The 23,010-nt window shown below is 38.6% G+C and overlaps 1 protein-coding gene across 1 annotated transcript in view; it reads left to right on the forward strand.

The window, feature by feature from the left end:
• LOC121952359 (glutamate receptor 4) overlaps positions 1-23,010 on the forward strand; it is a 143,515-nt gene that overhangs the window by 18,461 nt on the left and 102,044 nt on the right. The gene's annotated exons all lie outside the window — the stretch shown is intronic.

Consider the following 23,010-nt stretch of genomic DNA (forward strand, 5'->3'; position numbering starts at 1 on the left):
TAAGAGACTGACAGAGACGGAGAGGGAGGTGGGAGGGAAGTAGCAGTAGGTCTGCTCTCGGATCACAGTGAATAAGTTGTGTGAATTCACAGATGGGTTTTAACAGGAACACACTCTAGCCAGGGGAGTTGTTCTCACATACTGCAGGATGCTGTTGCAGCTCACACACATATTCATTCGAACTACATGCATGAGAGCCATGACGTTTTTTTAAATGACAGGAGGTAGCTTCAACACTGCAGTCCTCTGATTTCAGGCTGCAAGGGATTCCTTTGGTATGTAGATTAAGTAGAAAGGACAACGCTGAGGAGATCCTGTTTGGCTGTAAAAATAATTGTGATAAAAGGACTTAAAGGAGGCCAAAATTAAAATAAAAAAATAAAATAAAATAAAAATACATGTATGCACCCTCATTATTATGTTGTAAAACAGACATTTTTTAACCTCATCTCTCTATTCTTATCTTCTACTAATTATAAAGAGGTCATTTTTTAAAAGCATCTAAATCGAGAAAGCAGCAACAAATTGACTCAACAATTTTTGAAAGAAAAAACATATTTTATTTGGTGGTTAATGTTAGCAAACTTTAGATACTGCATAACTGACATAACTCAGTCAGGTCACTGATCTCATGTCTATTTTTGCTACTGTAACATTACATATGAACCTATCACAGATAAACATTTAATGTTTTTACCACTGAAACAAAAGATGAAAACATCCTCACCTGACAACATGTCCTGTTTGTTGTCCCAGTCCACAGGCTCTCCGTCAGGTCGCCTAACGACGTCTTTAAATCTGCGCTAATCAATATTGTTATTAGCAACCAATAAATACTGGATTTTATAGTTCTACAATTTAATACCCATATGCAAAATTTAAGATTTAAAACATTCTGATGTCAATATATTGGCCTAAATGTCAGGCTCACCACATAACTTTAACAGTTCTTCAAAAAAACGAATCTCTTATAGAAATGTTAAATAATATCATATAATATATTCTTGAATATATATGAATATATACTGATTTATCCTTCTAGCTTTAAGTTCAAGCCACACTAGCAGGATGTATTTGTTTACTGCTAATTGGCAAAAATTTGCATGCTCATGCTTAAGTATATTTTTGAACATGGTAAACAACCAGCTAAAAATAATCATGTTCAGATAGTTGGTGCAACCATGCAGCGTGACTCCACTTCAACCTTGTTTGCAGCAGCTGTTTGCAGTGGAAACTGAATGCAGTTACTTGAGAAATGAAATCAGCTTTAAGTGAAAAAAAAAATGTTTTCATGGAAAAAAAATTGCTTTTTTTTTAAAGGAAAGAAATCAACTTGAAAATGTAGAAAAACAGGAATTTAAGGTATTAATTCAGAAATTCTTGAGCAGATTTTTTCATCCATGAAAACCTTCTCATACTCTGTACTTCCTCCATTGCACCTTTTGTACATACATTTTGTATTCTTTATACTCTGTTTTTTCATTTTAAAACACCAAGTCAGATTCCTTGTATATGTAAATGTACTTGGCAATAAAACCGGATTCTGATTCTGAAAACTCTCAAGAAATCAAGCCTATTTGCTCAGGTTTCAAAGGGTTAACCCATGTCACATTAAGCAAATACAGTGCTTACAAACACGTAGGACCTTGGGAACATGGGAATGATGCTATTTAATGTGCTGTTATCCTGTTAAATATGTTGGTGAACTGTAGCTCTTTCTGTGTTGTAAACCATAATAAAATAGCAGAAAAGAGGTTGTTATTCTCAGTACTGAGCAAAGTTTTTACAATATAAAACTTTCTTTTCTCTCACTGCATTCACTTGCTGTTTTTAAGAAAGCTAATCATAGCAGATAATGAGATATTATGAAAATGAAGAGTGAAACTGTGATGACTCAGCACAGTATAACACAGTGTTTTTCACTCCATGTTAACGAGGTAATTCAGCCATTATGAGCTGAAATTACTTCCCAATTTACAAAAGAAGATCTGATAGAAAAAGCCAGACAAATGAGCTGTGATGAGGACGTCAGGAAACCTATGTGCAGATAGATGCCATACAGACAGACGAATAACATTTTCATTCGTTAAATGAGTAGGTGTGTCCAAACAATTAGCAGTTGTGGTTTAACGGTCATTAGATTTCCAGCGTAAGTTGATGAGGTGCTTTGATGGAGAAACCCTTGGAGGACTTTGTTCATCAGCTGCTGTGTTCATTAGTTAGGGGTCAAACAGTCAAACTCCCACTGGAGGGCCTCAGGAGGGGATGACTCGTGACCTGGCTTTCCCTGGCCTACAGCTATGACCTCTTGACCTTTAACCTCGCCTCCATAAGTTTAAAAAAAAATGGAGGTGAGCCAAATGATTCCTCTCATTACTCCATCATTTGTTAGACTTGTCAGGATGGCAAACATCATTCAGCCTCTCTGAGCACTGAAAACAAACCTTCATTACATCACTTTCAGATGCATACATGCATTGAATCTTGAGTCAGATCAAAATCTAAAACCCAAAATGTAAGTTACGGGTCCAGTGTGTAAGATTTAGGGGGACATATTTGCAGAAATTAAATATAATATAATAAGTGTTTTCTTTAGTGCAGAATCACCTGAATAAGAGTCTTTGTGTTTTCTCTTTCTTATAATGAGCTGTTTATATCTACATAGAGAGCAGATCCTCGCACAGTCCACCCATGGATGTATTAAGAAAGTCTGGATACAGCTATGGAGGCAGGGTCCTGTTCATTCCTATGAAAGCAGCTCATTGGTGCATGAAGCAAAAAAAGCTCTTCTTCCGAGTATAGAAATCTGGGATCTATGGACCTGTAGAGACTTATGGCGGCCAAGTGCAGGCTAGTCTGCCAGAGCAGGTAACTTGTTGCTCTTATAGACTTTCCTAATGTCATCTAACTGGATGGCTTTAAACTAGATAATGAAATTATCCACTGATTTACAGACGTCTCTTTCCCGATGTACGTCAATAGGAAAAAGTCTTTCAGGGCCCATGGGCATTACATGACAGACCTGGATGGTGTGATTCCACTTTTGCTTACTATGTAAAATTTGCATCAGAGCCTGGCACACTTTTTGAGGGCTTGAGCTGCACTTCAGTGTTTCTACATTGGCCCAGAATGGCCAAACCAAACTCTCGCCTAGATAAGGACATTTGTGTTTTTGTGTTGGCCACCATAGTTAGCAGCCCCTTAGGAGTGAGCGGCTTCGGAAAACACAGTTTTTGTTGCTGTTGTTGTTTTAACGCCAAACTGCTTCATTCAGAGAGGTTGAGACCCATGCATATCATTTGGCTCAGCTGGTAAACACCTCCTGAACATCTGGATCTTAAGTTATCAAAGAAAAAAGTGAGCATAAGTGAACAGATGCTTGGTTATTGGCCCGACAAACAGTGTAGGAGAAACAGTGATCGGTAACGTGAAACTGCTTTATTTTGTGTTTTTACTGAATTTGATCAGTTTGTCTGTTTTGGAGAGGAGGAGACCTCTGGGAACAATTCAGCTCCTGTTAAAAACCTCCTGAGCAATAAACACTGAAGGAATCTTATCTGGGAGAAGTTTCAGCTGTTTGCAGTCTGCAGTCCTCACTGCTAGCTGCGATTATATCTCCCCATATCTTAAACACTGGACCTTTACAGACGTTCAGTATCCAGCTGGGATGCTCCCCATGTCTGTGGCAGTTTAAATGTTGGTTTCTCATGTTGGAGAGATGTCTTTTCTCTCCAAAGCTGTTATTAGTTTTGACAAGCAGCTGCAGTAAGTCATCATGGTTCCTCAGTCATATCCAGTGTCAAATAATTCCACTGAAATGTTTACACCTCCGTCATCGGCTGTCTCACATTTCCATCATAGCCTGTGACTCCGCAATATCATATTTATACTGTTATTTGCCACAGTACCTATATTATATTTTTACTTTACATACTTTTACTTACAAATTTACAACATCTCTTTATGTATATATCACTCACTTGTCATTACACATATGCACAGACTCCTCTCTCATTGCCAGTATAGGACGAGCAGGGAAACAGGGTTAGTAAACAGCAGAAAGCAGCTTGGAGGCCAGTGAAAATGTTATGAGGATTATTTCTTTTTATGTGTTACCTATTCAGTCTCTCAACTCATTGCCGACTTATTTGTAGCAATGTTTGAGTTGCTTGGACCGAGATGGACAGAATTTGTGGCTGAGATGACAAAGAGTCACAAAATTTACAGATGATTATGCTGGAAAAAGGCCAAAATGAGTGTGCCCACTTGGATCTCATGTTTCTATCACTGCTAAGTGGAGGCAATAAATTCTCGTGACTGTTCCAGTTATTTGTCAATGCTGATTGTAGCCTCTTCCACTAAAAACAGTAGCCCAAAGCTAGTGAGCGTTAGAGGGTTTTTGGCATAGATTTATAATAATTATTAGGTACTGGATGCCAAAAGGACACCTACTCATTCCAATGGAGGCGTTTCCCTGGTGTATATGCCAAAAATGTTTCTAGCTTTTAGGTTTACATTCTGAGAATAGGACCCACTAAATATGTGCAGTAGTATTTCTCCCACTGAAATCCTGAAAGTGGTGTTTACCTGCAAAGATTATCTTGCTGAACAAAACATATAATGATCCAAAATGCAATCCTTTTTGAGGAACCAGCTTATCTTTTGGGTTGGCCTACTGCAAACGCCATCCCTGGGACACTATCGACTTTACATTATGATGATGTTACAGTTTTTTTAATGGCTTTTCTTGGTTTTAGCAAAGGTTTACAAACATACAACCTCCACGGATCAAAAATTAATAATAGAAGGAGTCATAATTGACATTGTTTGCAGCATGTCTCTTTTACAGTGGTGGATTATGTTGGAAATACTTTTTGAGCTGCAGGGCATTTTTAGGTGCAATGCTTTAAGTGGCCACTGGGAAAAATTGGCTACAAGGCAGAGTCATTTTTCTGGGTGCCTGGTTTTTGATCCAGTGGCAGGGGGGCTTTGCTCTTGTTTGCCTTCTCTGATGCACGGCTACATTTTTTAGCCTATTACTAGCAGCATCTGCCACACACATATAGCATAAAACTGGCAGCAGGAATGTGGATCACATGTCCAATGTATTCACTTTTTTCATGCACTTTCATCCCTGTGCACTTAACACCATTGCACACATTGCTCCACAGCACTGATGTTGGTCTCACTATTTCCCTTTGAGGTTTTTCTGTCACCAAGGTGTAACAAATTTTAACCAGCCATATTGTAGCAGCCACCATTGATTTAGTAAAACAGTCGGTCATGTAGCTTTGCCTCCGCTGCACCCTTCACAGTCTGCTTCCAAACATTATCAGGCCCACGCTGCACATCTCTATAGGCAGACACACAGTCAGTGATGAAACACAGGAATCCACATCAGCAGTAGCCAAACACACACACACACACACACACACACACACACACACACACACACACACACACACACACACACACTGACCTTTCACCTTATGCTACTACTGCTCCATCTAATGATGAGCCTATTATTAGAGCCAATCATTACTAGTTATCACTTCTCTGCAAGCCGTTCACCCTCTGTGCATGCATCACTCTGTGTTTGTGTGTCAGAGTGTGTGTGTGCGTCGGCCTCAGCTCGACAAAGCCGTTGTTGGATGGTCTCAGCATTTCCACTCGCTCCAGCTCGCCATACCAGTGAAGAGCTGCTGATTGCACCATGATTGGCCAATTATTGCACTTTTATCGCAGCAGATACACCCCCTCATTGGTTGGCGGACAGAGGGAGGGAGTGGATGAGCTGATTTAGGAGAAGTTGGGCACTTTTATTGCCATGTATAGCTGCTTAATAACTCTATACAAAATCACTCAAATGATGGGTTTGATGACTGTGACTGAGCTCAGGATGCTCACAGTACAGCCGCTGGGGAGATAAAAGGGAAATGAACAGAAGGCTGCTTTGGCTGAGAGAAACAGAAGCTGCTGTTTGAAATAAACAAGGCATCTTTGTGGAAAAATAAGAGCCTTAAAAATCTACCATGGACTCATCCGACATTGTTGAAACAGGCTACCCTTGTTCAATACACAATGAAGTGTCCCTGAGTGTAACTTTCTCCTGCAAATCACAAGACAAAATTTTGAACACACACTATCACTTATCAGACCAGATCTACTTCATCAGCAGCAAGCAATCAAAACTGAACAACAGACAATCCCTCCAGGATTTCACGGGCTTTTTTTGAAATTGTTGCAGCCTAAAATGCCCAATTTCAAGGCAGCTTAGACATTTTTTGTAATGAAATTGTGGGAGCTGGTGAAAATAGAAAAAAAGTAATGAAATATACAAATAAAAATAGTAACAGAAAATTGAATTTGCATAATTCACTCAAAATGTTTGGCAATTTGTTACACTGAGAATAAAGCTGCACTGTTTTGAGTTTTTGATTTATACTTCACTTAAATTACCTCTAATGGTGCATATTTAAGCAAACTCACCTTGATTCTATCAGGATGTGCAGTAGATCAGGTTCTGTCACGGTGATTTGTCTTGTCTGTTGTCCACGTTTTAGCCATTTTACACTTTTGTGCAGAACACCAATGTCTTGCATGGTCTTCAGCAGGAATTTGTCTTGAGTTTAGAGCTCTGAGTTTGGATAATACTCTGATGGTTACCACTCATATGTTAAGCTTTTCTCCTAAACATGACATAAACATGCAACTAATTGGCATTAGCAGATACATTTACAGGGCTTTTTAAATTTGATCAATGAGGAAACATTCATTACAAAAACAAGTCTTCACAACAGTCACTGTCAATGTATGCAAAGTGTGACCTCAGGGAACGACGACGCAGTAGCTTTTAGCAGTGGAGATCTCCTAACTGGTTACTGAGAGTGATGTTTTCAGCTCAGCTGTGATTCACAGTATGTTTGCTTTGTTAAAAGCATATGGAAAAACAGCTAAAGCCAGAGAAACAGTCATAATCTGATAGCTCAGTTGTAAATAATAGGCTGCTGAGCTATAATACAAATGCCCATAGTTGCGAGTTATGTATTGAACTTAACCTGACAGCTTAGACTAGCAACAGGCCATGCGGATGGGGATCTGTTACTGAAGTGTGTAAAGATTTTCTCTGGGAGCTTGTCAGAAGAAAACGTTTGATTACATGTTCATTAGCTGAGAAATACTCACGTTTTACATCGGTAGTCATCTCAGCCTGTTTCAGCTACAGTTTTTAACATTATTATTTCTTCTTTTTTTTAATCAATGGCCAAAACATAAAAACAATTTTACAGAGCTACAACTCTTATTTCTCTATTAGACTTATCTCACTATACACTGATATGTATAAAACAGATCACACAAACAGAAATTTGTGGCTGCTGCGCACTCACAAGTAATGATATATGAATGAAAGATGGTTACATTATGACAGCAGTAGCACAAGCATCAGCGGTGGTGATAGCAGGAGCAGCATTAGTACAGTATTTTCTCCAGCACTAATGTTGCTTTTGGTTGTATATGATACTGATTCGATTTTTTTTTTTGCAGGGCCCTATTTTGCACTCTTCTCTCTCCATACACTCAGATGCACATTCACACAGCTGACGTAAGGGCTTATTTTTTGAGACAGCTTGCAGTGGATTTGGAGAGCGAGCAGGGCAGTGGCTTGTTTATGCGATGCCCTTGACATTTCCCGGCTCCTCACTTTAGCTCAGTCACAGAATCAAAACGCACATTATTGAACCGTGGTCCTACAGCACACAACTACACCCAGCCCCCCATCCGTGCCCTGCCGCACCCTGGCAGTGATAATGAATTGTCCTTGAATCCTGACTGGGGATCTTAAACCCCCTCCTCTCCTCTCAGAGTAAATCCGCTGACTTGCCCGATCCTGTGGGAACAGACTGCATGATGATGCACATTAATGGCTCAGGGAGAAAAGACAGTTCCCTCCACGCTGCATGACTGGGACCACAGAGATGTTTGATTCTGTAGGAGAAACAAAGGAGATGGAAGTGAAGAGGGAGAGGGGGTGAAGGGAAGAATAGAGCGGGGAAGAGGAATGGGTTGGAGGAATGAAAAGCATGTTTGACTTTCATTTGTCATATTATCAGCATTAAGGCTGAAAATGCAAATGATTGCAGACAGAAAAAGAGAATAAGGATCCTTAAAGAACAGGCAAATATCCTCTACATCCAGGGTTTTTTTTTATGACTTTGTAGGATAAGTTTAAGAAATCATATACATGTAGAGACACTTGGTCCCTACTGTACTGCCGTTCTGTTATATCGCCAGGAGCAGTTGTTTGGAAAATTCAGACTTTGTTGACAGCTGTCAGGCGGAACAAGGTGAGAAATCGTTTCGTTATGCAACCCTAAGATTTAAAATTTTCAACAAGAGTGTGCCAAAAGATGCCACCGCACTGCAGACAGGTGGATTTGGATTTCTTATGAGAGCTGTAACAGCAAATCAACTTCTTCTGCTGGGCTGCCACTTTCAGGGGTCAGTGCAGATATTAAATATGAAAACACTACACTGCCTCTGCTGTGTGCTAGGGGTTGCCTTGTTTACGAATTTAACTTGGAGGAGGGGACTTTTTGGTAAAAATAAATTCTCACTGGCGATATGTTAGTTTGAAATCCAGCCAAGCTTGACATCAACCAATTTGAGACATCAGTAATCAAACCATCAGAGGATGGTGCGAAGTGGAGTGACTGCAATGAGGCAGTTTTTATGAAATTTACACAAGCTGCTGGTGCCAGAAAAATAATTATGATTTTACTGCTTGTTTGTGTGTAAGCTTCTAATGCACGTTGTGAAACATTAGTGGAAAATGCAAAAAAAAAAAAAAAGTTTGGGTTGAAGTGGCAACAAGTGTGTTTTAGTGTTCCAAAAATTACATTTGTCAGGAAAGTGACAATTTTCACCCTGTGTCTAGATATTGCATTTTAAATGGTGCCATTGAAAATATGATTTTTTTATTAAAAACAAAACTTGAACTGAAAATGGAAACACTTGGATTGAAATGTTTGTGTGTGGAATTTGTTGTATTGGCACTGAAATAAAGATTTGGCACTGAACAAACTGAACATTGATGTTCTGCACAAAAGGATTTTGTCTTCAGCAGGAGTTTGTCTTGAGTTTAGAGCTCTGACTTTAGAGACATTATGTGAGGAGACTGCTGTAATTGGTGAAACTTTCAGAGAACTACGAAGATTGGTAAAGATTTCAGAAAAGTTGGCAGTGACAAAATTGTAAGATTGTATAGAATTTGTGGAGATTTGTTGAATAAGCATTAATAATAAATGTTTCCCTGAAAAATAAAATACAGTCAGAGCAAGATTGTTTAAAAAACAATCTTACAATCTTTGATCTTGTTTCATTTGGATATTTTATGGTGTTTTTCGATTTCAATCTTCAACGTTTTTTCTTCATGTCTGTCTTTTTCAATTACACTTTTTTGGCATGGAGAGTGAGGGGTATAAGAGGCAGGACAATGTGTGTGTATTATGAAACTTTAATTTTTGTTAGGCACATACATACACTTTATCACAACTATAACGTCAACAACAACAACAGAAAACGACAACCAAACAAGCACATACAAAATTAAGCTAAATTGTAATAAAACAAAATAAAATAAAAGAGTAATAAAAACATTCAAAAAAAATTAAGTGGGTGTGAGGGGTTTCATGTACACGCACATTAATAATAAAAAATGCATAAAATGAAGCTGCAGCAGTAGGAAAAGCTGCAATAGTGGTAACTTAGTACAGTATATTTCTTCAATTGTCACCCTTGACACCCAGTTTGTATCACTGCAAATCAGTATTGCAATACTTCTATTAGAGGAACATATACCATAGTGATACCTCATTCAGCATTCAATAGTGACTCAGCAGACATTTATTCAAATGAAAATCTCCAAGATTATTATGCTCTCATCTTCTTACTCCCTCCCTCTGTACGTCATCACTTTTCATGTTTCCCTGAACTCCTTTGCCCCATTTTTCTGTCTGTCCCAACACGTACACACAAACCCGCGCGCACACACACAGACACACACACAGACACAGACACAGACACACACACACACACACACACACATATCATTCATACCACTCCATGGATCCAGCCCTCCTCCCAGTGTTATCTCCTGTCTCCTTGGGGAGCAGAGGGTGGGTTAATGAGGCAGACAGGCCAGATGATGCTCCTCCTGGTGAAGAACATCCAAAGTTCCTTAAACCTGCATTATGCAAGACCCCTGTCTCACAGAAAAGCACAAAAACATAACAACAAAAACAGTTTGAAAAGCTGTGTATGACTTTCTGACTTTTTCAGCTTCACATACTAGTTTTGCAATGCCCAATCCACAACCTTCCTGCAAACATTGAAGTACACTTAAATTTAGCAGAAATCATCTCAAACATTGAGCCGTGAGTCTGACTGACAGTAAACACAGAAATACCTGCAGCTGTTGCTGAGCAAGTAGTCATAACTAGAGTCTCTCTTAAGCATACAGTATTTATCAAGGACTGATATTTACGGAGGAAAGGAAAGATTTCTGCTGGCTGTGATTGGTTGTTCCTTGGTGTCACATGACATGCCATGTGCTGCTGTGTTCCTAAAGTTTAACTCTGGTTATCTCAGGGTGCAGCTGTCGGGCCCTAAAAAGTTAGGAACACCACGGTGTCAGCTTGTCTTATAAGCACGGCTGCTGTACGTCTTCATTGTAGACAATAGAAATGAGCATGCAAGAAACACAGCATGTTTAAAGTGCGCTTTTTCTAATTGCCAGAGGTGGTTGACTCCACTCGTTGTAAAAAGAGATTCCATTGTATACAAGTCTTTGATAAAATTATCCGACTTGTCGCTTGATGTGTCTTTTTAATTTTTTTAACTTCCGTTGGCAATTTCCTAATGAGTTTCTCAATTACTATTTTCAGGTCTTCTTTAATACTGCATGGTGTTTTTTGTGAATTATGGTCCCATTTAGAGTGAAATAGACAATAAAGCAGGGTGGAGTTTAGGGCGGAGCAACATTGTGATTGACAAGTCATAACAATGACAGTGTTCTCAGTCACATCCATTGACTGTATATAAAGATGGACAACATGTTCCCCTTACCCCCACTGTACAAAACTGAGGCCAAAATATCATTGATACGTCCGCTGCTATCTTGCACTTATGATGTCATTTGGAGACAGAGTCTGCATAGTAGCGATTTCCCATCTGACACCCATCCGACCAATTAAGCGCCATTGATAGCGAGTAGCACCATCAATAGCGAGCAAACCAATTGGCACATATAGCTGTCAATCATGACCTCAGATCCCCCTTTTTTGAGACATAAAAGTGCTAGTTAGCACCAAACTAAGCAGAAAAATCATGGAGGAAAATCCCCCTTTTCTAGAATTGAAAACTGAACTTATCATGAAAACGATAACTTGAACAAACATCAGGGTGATTAGAGCTATCTTCAGTGTCAGAAACCATCTATAGGAAAAATTCATTTTGCATGTACTTTGAGTTTTTGGTTTGGCCTATGTCCCATTCAGTGAGATAAGAGGGACAGGCTCTATGAACTATACTGCAGCCAGACACCAGGGGCAATTGAGATTGAAAAGTTACACTTGCAGGAAGTGTCATGTTGTTCATCTTATTCAGTCTATGGTCAAACACACTCTTTGCTCCTCTGCAGCTCCACCCTCTCTATCTGGCTCAACAAACCTAGCTGGCACAAGCCAATTGGTGACCTCACAGTGGCTACGTCCATTATTTTATACAATATGAATTAAACAAAAAGTTAAGGGATCGCCGAAGTTAGAACAGGTTCATCCTGAAGTAAAAATAAATGTCGGCGCCAAATGTTATACAGTAACAGCAGGGATATTTCACTCAAACCTGTCAAGCTCATGGTGGTATCGAAAAAAAAAATAATCAAGGGATTATCAAATTCACTGCAGTTCATCCCCTAGGAAGGAAGAATATTTGTGCAAAATTTGATATTAATCCACTACCGGCATTGCCTTTTCTACAGCCACGGTGCCAGTGTGGCTGAAAACCAGTTTGGGTCTTACGTAACTTCTCTTGGGATTCTGTCCTCTACTATTTATTACTCCTCACAAATGACTTGTGTGTGTGCCAGAGTGTGTTTATGTTTGATATGTCAGTCTCACAAACTAAACCCTGATGATGTGCATCCTTGTTAGATGGTTTGGATAGAAGTTGGTGTCTGTTTGGGCGACTGATGGGACTGAAAGATAATAGGCACAAAAACAGAGAGGGTAAGCGAGGGAGCGTGAGTCTAAAAGGGAAGTGTGCTCAAGGGATAGAGGAGATAGAGAGGAGAGATTTTCTGATGTGGTTTGACACCAGTCTAATATAAAATGTAATCAAACACACACCTGCAAACACACATACAGGGCTTCTCATTGACGTGGATAGGTAGCAATCGGGGAATAGAGTTGTGCTGTTGCTGCACAAAACTAGAGAGCTTAACTTTGAAATTCAGACAGATGTCCTCCTCTCGTAGCTTCTGTTTATTCCGAGACCTTAAAAAAATAAGGAAGCTTTAATGATCTCTGCAGGGAAATTGGTTGTTAGAGCAGCAAAAGAAAAAGCAGAACATAGTACTGTAGGAATTACTGTAAAGTAGAAAAAAAATCCCTGATAATTAGCACGTTTACAAGGAGCCTACTGTTCGGATTAGAATTGGTTTAAAAGCCCAAACAGATTAAACATGATCCATGTAAACACCTCAATCGGCTTAACAAGGCCCAAACTGATTCCGATTTCAAGCTGATTCAGATTTCAGTCGGTTGCAGAGGTGTGGTTTAAACCTTTTCATAAACCAATCAAAAGAAAACTTGTATCATGTAAATGATGAAGCTGATTCATCTCTGGCTGTGTTCTTTCTGCACATGCTCCGTCCTAACGTAGAGGGATGCAAAGACGTACGTTTCTCAACTTGCAGAAAATGGCGACTTACAAGCACAAGTGGACTACAGCAGAGAGTTTGTTTCTAATCCAAACTCATCAAAACAACAGCAGATATTGCCCTGAACAAATGATAAATACCAATTTTAGCCAAAGACAAGATGCTCGAGCTGCTGTTAGAAGTCATCCGTAAGTTATTTAAAACTTGCTGCCTGAGAGTGTGCAACGTGTCAATTGCATGCGAGAGCTGGCAGCCCTGATAAGTAACTATAGTCACAATTCTCATGCCACACAGCTGCTCTGTTTACATGCATCAGCACATGTAAACACCAGATTGTTTTAAAGGACATCCCATGTAAACAGCTGTCCCAAAATCTTCAATCAGATTGAGAAAATGTGTGCATGTGCCTACAGCTACTGAAAGCAAATCCTTTAGATAGTATTTAGCTAGCGATAATGTGAGCGAGCAATCATGCTAAATTAGCCAGCTTTCTGTAAAATATGCTGTTTTGGTCTTGCTGGTTATTTTTTAATGTTATCTTATAATTTGCAAATGGAAAGTTGGCTAATTTACCAGATTAGCCCCTGGAATGTGGATGAATTAATGATATTTGTCACTCGAGACAATATTTTGCTGCATAAAGGAGCTTTAAAGACATACAGTAGAGCCATCAGTTTGGGGTTTTCCTGAATCAGTCTGTTGGATCGGGATTAGGCCCAAACAAGGCACTTTTAAGTGACCGATTTCTGTAAAATCCTGTTTGCTGTTTTTGCCCCCAACTGTTAAACCACGCTGCAAGTAAGCAAACAGCAGAGCTGAACAAATAAATTAACAGCAGCCAGCGGTTTCTAATTAAGAATATCCACACTGAGCGCGAGCTCACCTGCTGACTCTCAACAGACTCTTGTGTCGCTTTCTGTGACAGTTTGCAGGTGCATCACACCTCTGAAGGGCTGCTGTTAGCTGTGAACTGCCGTCATTTGTTCATGCTGAAGATGAAGAAATGCTGCCCCAAACCTCCCCTTGGATTCATTCTTCAGACATTAGATATTACTTCAAACACACTTGAGGGTCACAAGAACCTTTTATTGCCTTCATTGAGAAAGATCCGTTATCATCTCCTCTCTGTTCATTGTTATCCCTTAACTGTAGCTCTGCTGTGAAGGAAAGCTGGGAGGTTTTCTTCAAACTGCACACAGCTTTGATCTGGGTCCTTTTGTAAACTCAAAATGTGGCTGATAATATTAAGTAAGAAGTCAAGAAGAGAACATAAAGTCAAAACAGTTTTAATGTGTAATGTCTTGACTTCAGTTTTAATTAAGAGGAGGACACAGAAAGACCAAAACAAACTCATATTGTAATTTTTAAATGGATTTAATTATCAGATGATTTTTATTAGGAAACTTTCTCTTAATCTTGACATTTAGTCAATTGCATTATCATAAATGTCAATTTGGATGTCATGAAAAAATGATGTGCAAATGAAAGCAGACAGTGAACAATGTTGAGAGCCACGAGGCTGTTAGGCATAATTAATGGCAGTGGTGGAACATCACTAAGTACATTTAGTTATTGTAGTAAGGTACAATTTTAGTTTTATGGTACTTTACACTTCGACTCCATGATATTTCGGACAAAATTGCACATTTTACTCCTACATTTATCTTAAACCCTTAGTTAGGCTCAGTGGTGACTGTGCAGGTAATCATATTAATGTAAAATATACATGTCAACTACATAAAAAATATTATTACAATAGGTTACACAGAAATATATAAAGTCATTAAAATAGCTCCATCCTAACCACCTGCAGCGTTGAGATGATAAACAAATGTATGCATCAGTTATTATAATCTAGTAATGTATTATACATTGTTATAAAGTAGGACATTCTGGATAATGAGTACTTTCGGTTAAATATATCTTGTGCTAAAACTTCTGTAGTTTTACTCAGTGGTAGAATAGAACTATGTACTTACTACGTATTTTACTCTCTTACATTTTCTACTATCTACACTTCAAAGGGAAATGTTGCATTTTTTACTCCACTACATCTAAAAAAACAAGCCAAAAATGGTGGCTGGTTAATTTCCAAATTGAGATTTTTACATAAAAACAATATGAAAACAAAGAAGTGCAACTAAAATAATTTAATTAGTGATTGGAAAATTAATTAGAAACTTTTTTGCTAATTGTTTCAGTCATTTTCATTGCAGACATTTCATGGTTCCAAATTTTAGGACTTGCTGCTCTTCCTTTTAATTAGTTTGATAAGCTTATTTTGGTTCATTAAATTGATTTCATTTTTTCCACATTGAAATTCTCAACCTTTAACGTTTCCTTGCACTAACCTTATTTGTACTTACATACTTACTTTAGTAACAGGACTTTTATGGGTAAAAGAGTATTTTTACTTGGTGGTATTAGTGCTTGTACTTAAGTAAAAGATCTGCATACTTGCTCCATCATTGGTTTTAAAAGTGTAAAATAGTGAATGTAGGACCTCTGACCCTGACAGAGTATTTTTTCACTGATCTGAGTGCCTCTTCCGTCACTGCCGCTGGTTTACTCACCAAAGCTTATGGAAAATTTTACTCCCACTTTGAGTCTGTGTGTGGAATTACAGCCGCCTAAATCATAGTGACACAATTATACAGTGTAGCAACCCAAAGGTTAATACCAGGGCGGCAGATATATTAGAGTCACGAACACTAAATGCTGCAGGTTAGTTCAGGTTCCTTGTGACAAGGTCTCTTACTTGACTTTATTTCCCTTTTTATTACTTTTAGGTCATATATCACACACAGCTTTAAGCCATGTAGAAAATGAACATTTCCGAAATGAGTTCTCCTAAAACTCAATATTTGATCCTCCAGCATCTAGAAAATAAAGAGCAGCTTTTGTGATAAGTTTCCATTAAATGTAAATGTAAATGCAGTTTTACATACATAACCTTTGTGACGACAAAGATAATGTTAGGACAGAAAAATAGTGGTCCCAAAATTGTCTCCAGCCATGTTAGCAGCTGTGAGAGGCTGTACTCAGACAACACTAACATTGTCAGTGTTCACCATCTTGTTTGAATGCTAACATTTGCTAGTTTGTAGAGGTCTGGACTCAAGTCACATGACCTGGACTCCAGTCAGACTTAAGTCACTAATTTAATGACTTTGGCCACGATATGACAAAATCAAAAAAGCTTGGGACTTGTCCCGTTACTAAAGTAAGTATGCAAGTACGAATAAGGTTAGTGCATGGAAATGTCAAAGGTTAAAAATGTGGAAAAAATGAAATCAATTTAATGAACCAAAATAAGCTTATCACATGAAAAAACTTCCAAGATAAACTATTTAAAAAAGTCTGTTATATCAAAGTATGCCATAAATCAGATCATGATTTCCATGATTTTTTTAATCAATCAAGCTATATTGATTCCCAACAAGTTGACACTTAATTCCCCAAATCCACTTGGTTTAAGCAAATCCGACATCATCCAATCAATTTGTATGAGAAAACCATCAAGAACAAACGGTAAAGGTAAAAGGTAACTTCTTTTGCATACATCAAACTAAGGGATGATCAACAAAAACAAAACAAAAAACAGTTAACAGCATGCAAAACATGCGGGTGAAAAATTACAGATGAAGATGTAACAGCTTAAAACAAACTTTTTTAACAAATAAATACAAACATTTAAAAGAATTGATGGATTTTATACATCTAATGTATTTTTATTCTGCTATTAAATGGCATAACATTTGGTGAATAGGGCATTATGACTTTTCATGAGACTTGACTCGGGACTTGTAAATCTTTACTTGGCACTTGAGTGCAAAGACTGGAGACTTATTAAGTGACTTGCAAAACAATGAGGTTGGGAAGGATGGGAGGATGATAAGTCGAAGTGGCTGTTTCTCAGGAGGAAGAGCAGCTTGTCCTCTAATTGGAAGTTTGGTGGTTCGATCCCCGCCTCCTTCATTCTGCATATCAAAGTGTCTTTGGGGAAGATACTGAACCCTGTGGTTGTTCATCTGTACGTAATTTTGTGTGTATGGTTAAAATCTATGGTAGCCTTAGCCACCAGTGTATGTGTGTTTGTGAGTGTGCGCGTGCAGGGCCGGCTCTTGGCATAGGCGATATAGGCGGTCGCCTAGGGCGCCATCTGCTGGAGGGGCGCCGCCACGCTGCCAGTCCCCCTTGGCCTCGAGGGAAAATAATAATAAAATAATAATTTACTATGCACACTGGCGCCCTCACTTAGTGTTAGTGTCTAGAAAAAAAATATATATATTAACATTACAAATAAATAAACAGTGACATGTTCCTAAATTATGTGTGAACAAGTGATGTGTCATTATTGGGTGCGGAGGTGCGGGTTAGGGTGCCCAGGGAACCAAATTGGGTAGAACCGGCCCTGTGTGCGTGAATGGGTGAATGTGACTTGTAGAGTAAATAGCATATTGAGTTGTTGAATGACTAGAAAAGCGCTATATAAATGCAAGTCCATTTGCTGGTTATAATTCAAAGAATCTCCAAAGTCACTGGGATTTGCCATCTTGAAACCATAAATGTCTGTACAAATTTTCATGCCGATAAACGCAATACTTGTTGATCTACCTCAGTTTGGACCAAACTGGTATACTGACTGATTGACAGATGACGGTGTCACAATATGAACTATACACTTCTTGCCCCCCCATAAAACCTTATTGGCCTTCATTTAACTTTGCAGTGAAATCACATAAGCTCTTCAGCCCACCAGTTTTCGGTGCTGTGTGAGCATCTTCTGTAAGGCTGTGCGACAAAAGGAGCAAGGGAGTAGTGAGGGAATGAGAAGATAAATCCTGAGCCCAAATGGTGTTGATAACACTTGTTACCAGCCGTAATGAGGTCAGAGTCGCCGCTGTCTGCCGCAGATGGAGATTTATACAGAAACGAAGAGGTCCAGCTGTCTCCCACAGCACATACCAATAAAGATAGATCTACTTGAGTAGTTTGAGCATGAAGGGTGACCGGAGTGATAGAGGATGCTGGTGGTCTGATATGGAGTTGAGACAAACAAGCTGGGGCATTTCACATTGTGAAGAAAAGTGACTTTTTCTATGGTTAAATGAGGTACAATGAACTGTACTCACAGTCAGCACCTATTGTTTTTGATGATTGGCCATCTAACACCAAACTGGGCTTTCACATTGTGAACAATTTAAATAATGTGCTGCTCTTTTCTGACCAACAGTGGGTGGTGGGAGATGCTTGATTGCATCTGTTATGGAGTCTGTAGCTACACATTTTTAAACAGGCAAATCTCAGTCTTTTGGATGCTTGGATTTTCCCTTTTGCAGCAGATTTTCAATGCAGAAGTGTCAGAAGTGTCTAGTAAGACTGGAGTCATGAAAAAGACTCAACTACTATTTAGCCACATTACTCGCCACTTACCCTTTGACTTGGAATGACTTGGTATCTTCCACAACCCAAAGTTTAGAGCTAATGTTATAAAAAAAAAAAAGTGCATTGAGTCATGTCTTCATTATTCTGTCAGCAAATATACTTTCATTCAGTCCAACAGTAGCAAATCACACTGAGTTAGCAGAAGGACAGACAATAACAGATGATGCCTCAGATTATCATTTTCAGACCAGCTGTTGTCAACCAAAAATCGGAAGAAAACATGGAAAACGTTTGGCTCTAAAATTACAAGAGATTGTAATTGTGTAACGGGGATCGAACCCCAGCAACACTTTATGCAACAACTTAACAGTAAGATTAATGTGTTTATGTTTGTGGCCTTCAGCAGGGATGAAATAGTTCACAGAAATAATATAATAATAATATCAAACTTTGAATTTGACTCTGGGTTTCAGAGCCAAGACCGGAAACGTAGACTTCTTTCAGTTTGTAGGCAAATCAGATTTTTTTCTCAAATCAGGGGCCATATTCACAGATATTCTGAGAATATGTAGAGCTCCTAACTTAGCCTCCTAATTTAGCCTAAAAAATATTAACAGAGAGTCCTTGTCATTGCATTTCTAAACTAATAAAGAACAGAGACTTTTTATCTTAGTCAGGTGACCCTGTTGCTAAATATGACACATTCTTTGAACAGATGTGATTGGTTGTCACAGACACGCCCTTTTGTGAGCCTGAAAGGTGTTGACATCTAGTGGAAATTAAATGAATTGCACCACAATATGAGACAGTGAAAGCTCTTTTTGTTCAATCACAATGCTGCTCTGTGACATTTTGCAAATATCTAAATGTTGTAACTGTCATTTCTGGCAATATATTGTTAGTGCATTGGGGCCATATCATTAATGAGAACAATCACAAATGTTATTCCTGCACTAGCAAGTGTGTTTTCATAAAGAAATGATAAACAAGCAGAGCTTGTTCAGTTGAATATGAAACTTTTTATCTGGCCCCCATTCAAAAAACTTTGGACACCCCTGTCTTAAGCACTCTGTTAGTCACAGTTTTAATTCTGCTCATGTCCCCGTGACACGGTTGTTGCGATTGAAGCAAAAGACATTTCGAAAAACAATTTAGTGGCTAGAACGTCTGAACTGAGACAGATCTGTAAAAATCTGATTGGAATCACATTTCAAAACACCTGCGAGTGTGGTTTAAATCAGATTTTGAAGAATCTCATTTCGTGTTTTTTTTTTGCTGTCCAGACTTTCTAAAATACATTTAGATACAATTGGATATGCCAAAAAATCGATTCGGGCTGTCTGAATAATGCGTTAATTGAATATTTCAATCTAAAACCAACTTAACAGGCCAACAGGCAGCTAATTTCATCACAGTGCAAAATAAGAAAAAATACCAACACGTCTTTCCTGTTTGTGGAGCCTTACTGAACCAGTTGTGGGGATCAAAATGTCAAAAGCTAAAATGCTGAATGTCAAAATGGAATCACTAAGTGGCCGTTTACACAGCAGTGGTTCTTGCATGAAACATTAAACCTTTTTTGCTTTTTTTTTGTTAGGCCTTTCGTTCACACAACAACCTTTTCTGAACCATATTATGTACTTTTGGACAATAGGTAGGTCATAATTGTAGATAAAGACAGCCACTTTTAAGTAGTTCCTAAATGGTTACAGGGCTTCAGTTCAGGGTCATCAAGCTGTAGATGAGACAGGATTATTTTTATGAAAGCCAAGTGCAGAATCTTGTCCCAAATGAATTACTACAGTAGCACTTTATGAGTCTTACCCCATTCATCTGAAGTATGAATTTCTCTGTCTGGGCCAGCAGGGAGTCTTCTTGGAAGTGGGAAGCAATTAAACACACAGGCTGAACCGCTTCACTGTACTGAGCTTTACTGAAGTGTAACAGGAGCAGAAGAAGGAGAGAGAGACCAAAAGACCAGAGTTACCCACCACCATGTCATCTCTTCTCCACAGCGAGAAAGAGACTACATTAGTTGCAGAACAAATACAGAGCAAAGAAAGGAATGGGCTGCTGGGAACAGACATATTCACCGTCAGCTGGGAGGGGAGAGAGCTTGAGAACAAGAGAAAGACAAAGAAGAGAAAGCAGAGGGGATAACAGATGGAGTTTGGAAGAATATACGGTATCTGTTTTGGAGCTGAGCCGAATGTTCCCATGGGGATAGAAGGTGACAGTTTACCAGGTGCCCCTTTCACAGATACAAAATAAAGAGTTCTGCTAGACTGTCCAGTTGGAAGCAGTAAAGTTTCGGTCCTTACAGCTACAAACTTTATCTAAGTGTAATATGGTGGACCCAACAGGATCCTTGACACTGCAGTCCCTGCAGTACTTGTGTGTACAGCTGCATCTGCAGTGGATCAATGAGATTTCTCCACCACAGAAACATCCTGATCCCCAAACAGCCCAAATGCTACAATAAATGTTGGTATTGTACTTTTCTGCAAACCATGAATGTGCATATGTAAGTTTCATGTGAAACAGATAAGCCGAAACGTCTTTACGTTTTAAATTTTCAGTTTTATATTGTGACACTGCTGTGGTTTACATGTGGTTCACACAAAAATCTTGTGGTGAAGGTTAAGAAAGATCATTTTTGGCTTAAAAATGAAATGCCTGAATTGGGCTGAAAATATCCCAAAAAATAGCCACTTTCATGGCTATAAACAAGGCTGGAGCTATCGCGAAATCTTGTTAAAGATACCCACTTTTGATGCTACAAACATTGCCTGAAATGTCCTGAACTCATTAAAAATGCCTGTCCTTTTTCTGCTGCAAACTTGGCCGGAAATGGCAGAAACTCTTATGAAAAAGTACCTGGTTTGGTCATTAATAACACAGCAGGAAAGGTCTTGAGCTCCTGTTAACATATACCTGCTTTTGTGGCTACAAACACAGCTGAAAATGTCTTGAACTCTTGTTAAAAAATACTTGGTTTGGTGGCTACAAGCTCAAATGGAAATCTCCCAAACTCTAGTTAAAAAACACCCCCCGTTGTTGGTCTCAAAGAGTAGTCTGCTGCTGTCGGCTGCTGGGCACTGATAATGTTGAATTACAGAGAGGACATCTCTATGCCGATTCAGTTTAGTGCACTGAAAGATGAATATGGAGCCAACACATAATGGCACTGTGATTATGGATGGCTTTAGTTTCGATGTTTTCTTATCTCTTAATAGCAAAGTTGGACAACAGGACAATCGCAGGACATTTGCTTTGCAATAAAACCGTCTCGTCCTGGAAAACCTGCAATGAAGACCTCATCTTACATGAGTATTTAAAGAAAAACTCTGATTTTACATTGGTTAATTAAACGATCCTTCACAGTGTAATAATATCCCATCCCAACATTGTTCTTCAGCAGAAATTACATCACATAAAGGAAGAACTGATATGTGTCATGGGGCTGTATTATTAAATTTTCCTCTAGCCATGACACTTGATTGATGCATTTTCCATCAAAAATTGCACCCCTTCTTACTCATTCAAACCTCAATACACAGATGTAATTTCTCTGATGTGAACTCAAGATATAAAAACTATGCGCCTTACACCTTAAGATTTTTCAGACTTTTCTTCACTATCTAAAGTAATTCAGTTGGTTGAGTTTACAGTGCTAACCGCTAGTAGTAAATGCATTATTATTCTCCATGGTGGCCAGTAGCCAAATATGATGAAAAACAGGCGTTAACCCGCAGCTAAAGCTTAACTTTTACTTTTCCTGTCCACATAGCAACTCAGGTGTGTCTGTGCAGCATCTGTACTTAAATTAATTTTTAAGATTGCACAAACTATGGACTTTATGCAACATTTGCACTCGTGTGAAGATGTCCACCTACAGACAGTTAATGTAGTTCAAATGACGCTGCATGTGCGACTTTTTAAAGTATATCAGGCCCTGTAATCTGACTCCATGGCTACATTACAGCTGTATGTGTCACCCAAAGCAGGATGGATTTTGATCTCAAATAATGATCAATTATGATCCTCTTGTACCCTGTCTGTATATATTTTGGCATTGTTTATGGTTTGGATATACACCTGATTGTTATTTTACATTTACAGTATTCCCTACTTTGTATTGCAGCTGCTGCACAACAATTTCCCCGGGGATGAATACTTTTCCATCTTATCATATCTTATCTTATATGCCTGGACCAATGACACTCTCCCATATGTATTCACAAAGATTTGCTGTATGTTAAAAACCTCTGGACATGTAGGCAGAGAACTTCAAATAATTCCAAATGGTACATAACTTAAAATTTAAAAAAATCATGAACATGATTAATGCCACTTAAATTTCAAATAGCTTTTTTTTAGTATCCTAACCCTAAAAATAACTGCTGATTGCATGCCATAAGCCTATCTGTGGGGGTTCAGTTGAAAGTATGTGTATTGCATTTTTATCATTTATTAACATTAAGAAAAAAAATGGTGTCTTAACACTGGCCAGCCTGTAATTTTCAAGGTGAGAGCTTACCCTTTTTCAGTGCTGCAGTGTAGACCAAAAACAATCCTTGTTGCATTGTAAATGTAACACGAGATCTGGATTATTCATGGTTTTAATAATGCATTGTGTTTAACTTTACATTCACTGCATATTTCACAACAATAACAGTGGAAGT

This window comes from Plectropomus leopardus, chromosome 13, assembly GCF_008729295.1.
Source record: "Plectropomus leopardus isolate mb chromosome 13, YSFRI_Pleo_2.0, whole genome shotgun sequence".
NCBI classification, from domain to species: Eukaryota; Metazoa; Chordata; class Actinopteri; order Perciformes; family Serranidae; genus Plectropomus; species Plectropomus leopardus.